The sequence below is a fragment of the Adiantum capillus-veneris genome, chromosome 24, assembly GCF_014529385.1.
Source record: "Adiantum capillus-veneris isolate H3 chromosome 24, ASM1452938v2, whole genome shotgun sequence".
Taxonomy (NCBI): domain Eukaryota; kingdom Viridiplantae; phylum Streptophyta; class Polypodiopsida; order Polypodiales; family Pteridaceae; genus Adiantum; species Adiantum capillus-veneris.
Window position 1 is genome coordinate 27517970 of NC_140954.1, and position 8943 is coordinate 27526912.

The window sequence follows — 8943 nt, forward strand, 5'->3', positions numbered from 1 at the left end:
TCTTACACCATTCTTGCCCACATGGCGTGCATCTATATGTCAAAATGTTAATCACCTCCATAATCTCATGGAAAACAAAGAGGCACTCCTAAACCCCATCCTCTTCCTAATGGCTTCATTAACTCAATTTTATAATGACTCATATTTTTCTCACCCACCATTCTTGCCCACATGGCGTGCATCTATATGTCAAAATGTTAATCACCTCCATAATCTCATGGAAAACAAAGAGGCACTCCTAAACCCCATCCTCTTCCTAATGGCTTCATTAACTCAATTTTATAATGACTCATATTTTTCTCTAGAACTTGATGGTTGAAGATCACCCCAATGTATCTCATTAATGAACGCTACCATTAGTTTCAAAATTTCAAAGTCTTCATTGAAATATAAAATATATAATTGTGATAATTCTTCCATATTTGAATAGCAAAACCACTCACATTAACATAATAAATATCAATCATATGTGGTTCTTATAGAGTTCTCATCATTTTGATTTCACTCAATACTTGTGATACTCCATAAAATTAATACTTAAGTAACCACAATCTCACTACCACCCACATACATACCAATACATTGAATAATGCTACCATCAACATACATCACATCTATGGCAAACATACTCATTGTTTATTTTCAAATAGATGTTTTCTTTATATATGTTGGAAGAACAACCAACACATCATGATCCTTATTAACCTATATTAGTGATTTAACAAAGTAAAGATCTCTCTCTCTCTCTCTCTCTCTGTGTGTGGCAAACATACATCACATCTTTGGCAAACATACTCATTGTTTATTTTCAAATAGATGTTTTCTTTATATATGTGGAAGAACAACCAGCACATCATGACCCCTATTAGACTATATAAGCGATTTAACAAGTAAAGATCTCTCTCTCTCTCTCTCTCTCTCTCTCTCTCTCTCTCTCTCTCGCTCGTGTGTAGATATATGTGTGTGTAGTAGATATAAGCCCATTTAACAAACCAACATGTGTAGAAAATAATTGCTTTACAGAACTAAGTAATAAAGAACATGGTTCTTGAAATTCAAAGTGAGTGAGTCCATTTGATCATTCAAAAAATTTTAACATACGGCACACTCTACTTGGGGCCTTAAGATCTAAGATCCAACATGTTGTCAAACAATCCAGCCAAGCTATCAAGAAGTGTCACCTAAAGAGAAGCTCTAAAATACACATTCATCAATGCCATAGAGATCATATAAAAAATTTCAATTTATAGGTAATTGCATACCCAACACTTTTACAATGGCTTTTGCCTTGTCTATGTTTAGCTCCATGCTATTAGCCTATTAGTTTTTTGTAATAGTGTGCTTATTATAGCTCCATAATAGAATGCATGCAATAATGATAACTGTCCATTAGATGGTTTAAACATAGACATATATTACCAATTCAAGTTCAAGATTTATGTACTTTCATATCTTAAAGTCCTTTATAATGTGGATTTTGTCCTCAGTACATGCAAGGCCCCTCTTTTGGAGGATCTAAAAAGGGGTGAAAGCATGTATAGGTGGTCCAAAAAGGGCTATCTTGGACACTCCTTTTTTAAGTAGTTTTGGGGAACTTTTGAGCCTACATTTGATTTTTGGGGGAGGAAACTCAATGATGAGTAATGAAGATGGGGGGAATTAAAAAAAAAAGAGGGGTACCATTTTTTATCGCCCGCTGTAGTTCTTGGACGTGTTGGATGTACGAGCACCCCCTGTGTCTCCTTCTTTGCATGGGCACAAAGCATACAGGTTTAGGGTATTCTCTATGCGTGGTTTTTGCATAGAGCAGAGCGCCTTTCTCTCCTTCTCTGTGTGGTGTTTTTGCAGTACATTCCCTTTCTTTCTCTATGCGTGGTTCTCTGCTATGTGTGCTTAGTTCTCCATCTCTCTCTCTCTCTCTCTCTCTAAGGATGGAGCCTTCTCGCCAGTTAGGTGTGTGTGAGTGTCTGTGACATGTTTGGTCTTGTTGATGCCTTGGCTCTTCATGATGTATGTTCATGTGTTGAGCTCTTTTTCTTCAGGTTTTCTTGATCCGGCTTCGTGTCCACTAGTACACAGTCGAGTAGAGTTTCCCGAGCAGTTCACAGGCTTCTTACATGATTAGTGGGTGGCAAAGAAAAGGGAACTAAGAGAGAGGCAAAGGCAGCAGACTTTATGTGCTGACAAGCGGAAGGATGTCCAGCTTGATGAGAAGCAGGAAAGGAAGATTCTTCATGCCATGTCAAGGTTCTGGGAAGAGCAGATGCAAGAATTGACAACCAAACTCCAAGGAGAGATTTTTGAACAGTTACTCTAGCAACCAGTATTTTGCAACCTGCACAACTTGGCACATTGTATATAGAGAGCAGTTCTTTCCAACATTCACAACACCTTGTCAGAAGTCAAGGTCCCACACTCAACCAAGGAAATTCTTTTTAACAGGGCAAGAGTGATGGCATGCATTAATTCGAGGGACGAAGTAGATGCACGTCCCTTTACAGATAGAGAACTTGCAAAGTCGTTGGGCATACATAGAAGAAACATCGGTTTTGCAAATGCACGACTCCATTTAGAGGATGAGAACAATCCTTTTCCAGTCTTAGCATGTCAATGGCAAGCTCATCGTTCTACAAATATAACAGAGGACATTAAGGAGGTTGTGTTTGGTTTCTGGACAACAGAAACCTGAGTCTCTTCGAACAAGAAGGACATATACCAAAGGCGTATTGGCAGAAAGGCTGTTCTTATGCATCCATTGCATTTGCTGGATCAACCTCATGTATTATCAACCACTTCCAAGTAGTATATTGACCAATGTTCACCATTTTCAAGCTGTAACCACCACAATCAAACTGTAAAAAGCCATTTTCAAGTAGTATAGTGATAGCCTCACAACACTATGGGAGTCCTTTTTGTGTCCTAAACCAGAATATTCCATGTTTCATTTACACATCTGCGTGATGGGAAAATGTGATCAGTGCGGTGCCAAACAACTCAAATGTTGTCCTCTTGAAGTACACAATTGACAACTTTCAGGTGGTTGCAAAGGTTTTTGTCGGTGTGGAGACACAATCTATACATGAAGATGGCCAACACCACAAAAGGAATGATCTTGTTATTCAGCGGATAGGGTGATCCACTTTCATTTCATTCATGAAAGACAAGTTGACCAAGTTTATCAAACATAACTACATCTACAGATGGCAAGCCAACCAATTCAAAGAGTGTCTATAGAGTTTTCCAAGTGATGTCGTTGTCTCTGTCGTGGACTTTGCAAAAAATTATAGTTTTAAAATTCAGAATGAGATCCAATCCATGCACTGGTATTCTAGTGAGGTGAGCATTTTGGTCCACATCTGCTATGTGCGCTCGACAATGGACGACATCATAAAATTTCTCCATTTTTATATATCCAATGACAATGTGCATTACACATTGTTTGTTCAACATTGCTTTCTTTTGCATGACCAGTGGTTGAAGGACCAGGGTTTTTGTTTAAAGCAACACTGGGTATGGTCTAATGGTACAGCATCAGAATTCAAAGCACGATGGCCTTTCTTCTTTGTTGCAAGGTTTTCACAGTTTACTGAGCTTGAGATAATGCACAACTATTTTGGGCCAGGTCATGGAAAAGGTAAACATGACGGTGCTGGCACTATCATAAAGAGGGCATTAATCCATGAGCAATTGAAGGTGGATGGACGCCCCCTGTATAATGCAGCAATAGTGGTCAATTACCTCACCTTAATGAACAATAGGAAAGACTGTTGGTCATCCGGAATAAGGTCGATAGGGTCTTCTAGGAAATCAAGGTGGGTGATGAGCTAAGAGATATAGAATGGGATTACAAGAAAATCAGCGGATCACGTTCGATGCATTGTGTTAATGGTTTCTCTTCAATAGATATGACTGCACTGAGATGTAGAAATCTCTCCTGCTTCTGTCATGCTTGTGTGCATGGTCAATAGAGAAGATGTGAAAACAAAGCTCACGTAGAAGCATGGCAGTACTTGAGGATCACACCAACAGAGACTGACATAGATGAAGATGTTTCAAGTGACGAGGAGATTGATGCACCTATGTATGCTGGCCATCACGATGATTTGAGCGATGCCATACAAGTTGGAGATAACTTTGCAGTCAACACTGAGGGGAAAGACTCTGATTTTTATATACTGAAGTGTTGCACGGAGAAGAGGCTATCCACCATGACTTAGAAGGATGCGTGGCATAATCAAATAAAGAAGAACTCCTTTTATGTTGAGGGGCACTTTTACAAGAAAGTCGAGGGACGCTCCGATCAATATGTGTTATTAGATGATAGGCCTCCTGCTTCCATGTACTCGCACCTAGTTCGATGCCTTAAGTTCCGCTTGTATCCTGAGAGATATGAGCCTAATGTCTACACTTTGAGTGATACCATGTATGAGCACATCTACAATAGCATGCCCTCTGATAGCAAGCCGATTTAAAACACATTGACGTCATAAAGTATAATTGGGTACTGCTTTCTTGTATCTGTTCCTCATAAAACTTATGTTCCTTATCCAAAAGTTGAAGTGTTTGTGACACTTTTTTATTCTTTCGAGTACATGTAGCTTACAACTTGCCATCCACTTGCAAGTGCTTTAAACTACATTCAACCAGATTTTACAAAAATATAAAGCCATTTAAGCCACCCAAAAGTTGTCAAGACACCCTTATATACGTAGTTTTAATATCATTGACCACCTACAAGTGCTCACTAAACCACTATCAAGTGGTTCAAAACCTTTTCCAAACCACTTTCAAATCACTTGCAGGTGGAGGAGAAGACCTAGCAAGTGATCTTGAAGGCCTTTGCAAGTGCTTTAGAATCACTTGGTTGAATACGTAGTGTCGATCTCATAGATAACCTGCAAGTGCTATCTAAACCACTAGCAAGTGGCTTTGAACCACTATCAAGTGCTATCTTAACCACTAGCAAGTGCTATCTAAACCGTAGGCAAGTGCTATCTTTACCACTGGCAAGTGGTCAAGAACCACCTGCAAGTGTTATCTAAACCACTAGCAAGTGCTATCTTAACCACTGGCAAGAGGTTCTTAAGCAATGGCAAGTGGTTCAAAACCACTAGAAAGAGCTATCTTAACCACTAGCAAAAGGTTGAGAACTACTGCAAGTGGTCCAAAAGTCCTTTTCAAGTGGTTCCAAATCACTTTCAAGTGGTTCTTTACCACTTGATCGTGGCTACCAGTTTACATAATGCAAATAGTTGTCAACCACTTCCATGTGGTCCACAACTCACAAGTGGTGTAGCTTGCACCTCTGCCCACTAACCGCTCATATTTATCTTCTACAAAAGCCCTAAGAAAAACTGCTAAAACAATTTAAGACATCTTGCAAGGCACACCAAAAAATGGTCGATTGAATAGCAAATCATGTTTCTACATTAGAAATCAATATTGAATTCCGCAGTACAATGTCGGTTTTTTCCCCATTTTAACAAAAAGAAGTCCTCATCATGAGTTACACTATCAAACTCATCATGGGTATTTACATAAATGATCACAGGTACACAACTCTTAAGATTTTTGTTGAGACCGTAAATCAGAAGGCGGCCTTTTATAACGTGTTTGTGGAGGTGGTGGAGGCAGCACTTTGCCTTTGCCGCTTGATAATTTTTCCCTCACAAATTTAGCTTTTCGAAGAGTCTGCCACCCTCTTCTTCTAGCATCTAGTTTACAAGCAATGATCAATTCCAATCGATTATCTGTTTTCTTCCACTCATAGACAAATGGCAAAACTTCATGATGCATAAACCTCTCCCATTAGTCTTCTGTCTGGTCCTCTAGAGAAGGCAAGATAACATAGGAGTCTTCGACGTTCAAGCAGCACTTGGGATATTTGTCATCTAACAGGAGGGTTATCTTTAATGAATTGTGGAAACTCATTCCAAAAAGTGCCCAAGACTAGAAAGAACATGTGTTCCCCTTGCTCGTCAAGCCATGAGCTTCTACTGCATGCCTCCTTTGCAATCCACCCATTCAAGAACCTGCAGGCCTGAGGCAAGCACAATTCTAACATCTTTTCCAGGTCTCAATAAGGGCTTGTGTTCTAGACGTACACTTCAAAAATTTGGCTAGCCCCAAGAACAAACCACTCTGCAAAATGGTGCACATAGTGGTTCAGATTGTTGTCTTTCTTCACCTTCCAAAAGTGCAGCATGTCCACGTTAGGCGGGCTTGGTCCCTCTCTCTTGTCTGAGTGACAATAAGCTGATCATTAACATTAATGATCAAGGGAGGCCTATTATCCTCCAAAAGGTGAGGGACACGAAATTGAGTTAATAGGGGTCTCTCCCGATCAAAGTGCCCGAGGTCTTCTTGAGCACAATGCTAGTGCCCAACATTACCAATCACTTGTATTTTTACTAAGTTCCCAGAAAACCACACCCAGTAAATTGAAGTGAAGATGGACACTATGAGACAAAAAATATATCTTATATTCAAAATAAGTAAATAGCACAAAAAGCACATGGAACTTAAAGTTTCCAATGTGTGCGAGTTTTGGGGGGGTCTTGATTAGTACTTTTCTTTGGATCTGGATGATGCACTCGTTCCTCTTGCTGTTGCTTGCGTCTCTTCCTCAGGGTATCTGCAGTTACTAGTAATATCTCCTCATCCTCTACGTCCTCCACTTTATTCTCTGGGATCACAATAAGGTTTAGGGGAAAAAAACCAAAATCTGCTTGAACAAAAATGAAACACTACATATATGCACGTCATTACCTTCCTGGTTGTCGGTTGAGACCTTGTTGGAGTCATGTCCAATGGTTTCCTTGCCATGTCTCTCAACCACGAAGGGTTCAGCCTCGAGGTCCTCCACTCTATCCCTAATTTTTACAATAGCCTTACCATCATGTTGAAAACCCTCAGATAGCTCTATGTTGTTCTCGTCAAGTTTAGATAGTTCTATATTGTTCTCGTCAAGATCAAGCAGACGAGAACTTTTGTTAGCATTGGTTTTTGTGAAGAAAAAAATCATGTTAAGGGACTTATCTCATGACAAGTGGATTGAAGCTAAGTATAGTGAACCCACCCTCCGGCTCTGTGTACTCAATTCCAAGTGCCGAGCACTTGGCAATTTCTAGAATCTTTACTGTGCACAATGGGTGAGTGCACTCTACCATAGTGCCTCATAGAACTGCAAAGCAAAATGGGTGATATTTGTGTTGACATTCCAGCGAAAAGAACCTTGCCATGTGGTTAGCTGAGAGGGGTTTCCCACATGCAATACAGTCACCCACAATACACACAAATGGTTTCAAAACAGAGGCTTTAGTCGGCGATGAGGGGACAATGATGCCTCTACCCTTATCCTGGATATATTTGATGGATGTATCGATAAATACTCTTAGAGACGTCAAGGCTTCTAATTCATATTCCAAAGCCATATTCCTTTACTGGCAACCATAGCATAAACAACAACGGAGAGTAAGATCATTTCATGCTTGAATGGACTTAAGTGCACAAGCTTGAATGCTTCTATTCAACTTCTTCTAAAGAATTCAAAGCAAATAAAAAATGCTTGACAAATCTTATCAAAACGCTTTCTAGTCATTTCTTACCGCTTTTTAACAACTTGTTTAGCACTTTTTAACCACCTATTGAGCACCATTGATGTTGAGATGTCGAGCTCTACACCTTGAGCTGGCATCCACTACGGGTCTTGGCCGCTTACGGCATTTACTCACTGGCGCATTAGGTGACCGACACGGAGGATCTCTGCCAGTGATTCTACAGCTGGACTACACTTATAGTGCCAGCCTAGTACGCTTCTAGCCAGTTCACACTTAGTGACCGCATGTACATATGTGCTACTTTTCAGCTTTAGCACTTAGTCATTTTGTACTCTCTTTTCTGTAAAGAAGAAGAAGAAGCTTTCCATCTCTGTGTGCTTTGTGCTTGTCTTGTGTAGCTCTCTTGCATCCTCATTCTTTACAATTGAGCACTTCAGAGCACTTTCTAACCACTTGGTCACCACTTTCTAAGCACCTAGCTACCACTTTCAAAGCACCTGGTTACCACTTTCTTGGTACCAAAAAGCATTTCAAATCACTTCGTGACCACTTATTGATCAACAATAAGGACTTCAAAGCACTTTTGTCAGAGCACTTTCTAAGCACTTGGTTACCACTTTCTTGGCTAAAAATCATTTCAAGTCACTTTTTGACCACCTATTGATCAACAGTAAGCACTTCAAAGAACTTTCTTACCACCTAGACACCACTTTTACTCCTTGTGAGCAGTTAAAGTGCTTCAGATTGTAGATTGGTTACTTGAAAGCACTTTGAAGTACTTTCTAAGCACCATTCAGTATTGTGGAGCACTTTATAACCACCTGATTATCACTTTCTTTGCACTATAAAGCATTTCAAATACTTTCTGTTCACCTATTAAGCAACATTGGGCACTTCAAAGTGCTTTCTTACCACCTAGTCACCACATAGTGCTCCTTGTGAGGAGTTTAAGTGCTTAAAAGTTCTGATTGCTTCCTTGAAAGCACTTTGAAGTACTATCTTAGCACCATTCAGCATTGTGGAGCACTTTAAAGGAGTCTCTTCACTCAATCCTTACCACTTGGTCAAAACTTCATAACCACCTAGAAAGCAGTATAGAGCTATATCAAAGCACTTCAAAGTACTTTGAAGGACCCTTTCACCACTTTGAAACACTTTCTTACCACCTATCAAGCATTTTCAAGCATATTGGAGGCATCATTAAGCACTTTTAGGTGCTTTTAAGGAATTTATTAGCACTTTCTAGGCACTTGTGAGCACTATGAAGCCTTTTCTAACCACTTGGTCGGAAATTCCTACTCCAAGTAATCAGTTTAGACCTATCTCAAAGCACTTCATAACATGAAGCACTTCTAGTCTTAACTCCAACCACTTGGTTAGGACA

General features: G+C 39.8%; 1 pseudogene; it reads right to left on the bottom strand.

Annotated features, from left to right (window-relative positions):
- Positions 1 to 6094: 6094 nt before the first annotated feature.
- LOC147426126 (uncharacterized) lies at positions 6095 to 7024 on the bottom strand (annotated as a pseudogene).
- Positions 7025 to 8943: the final 1919 nt, after the last annotated feature.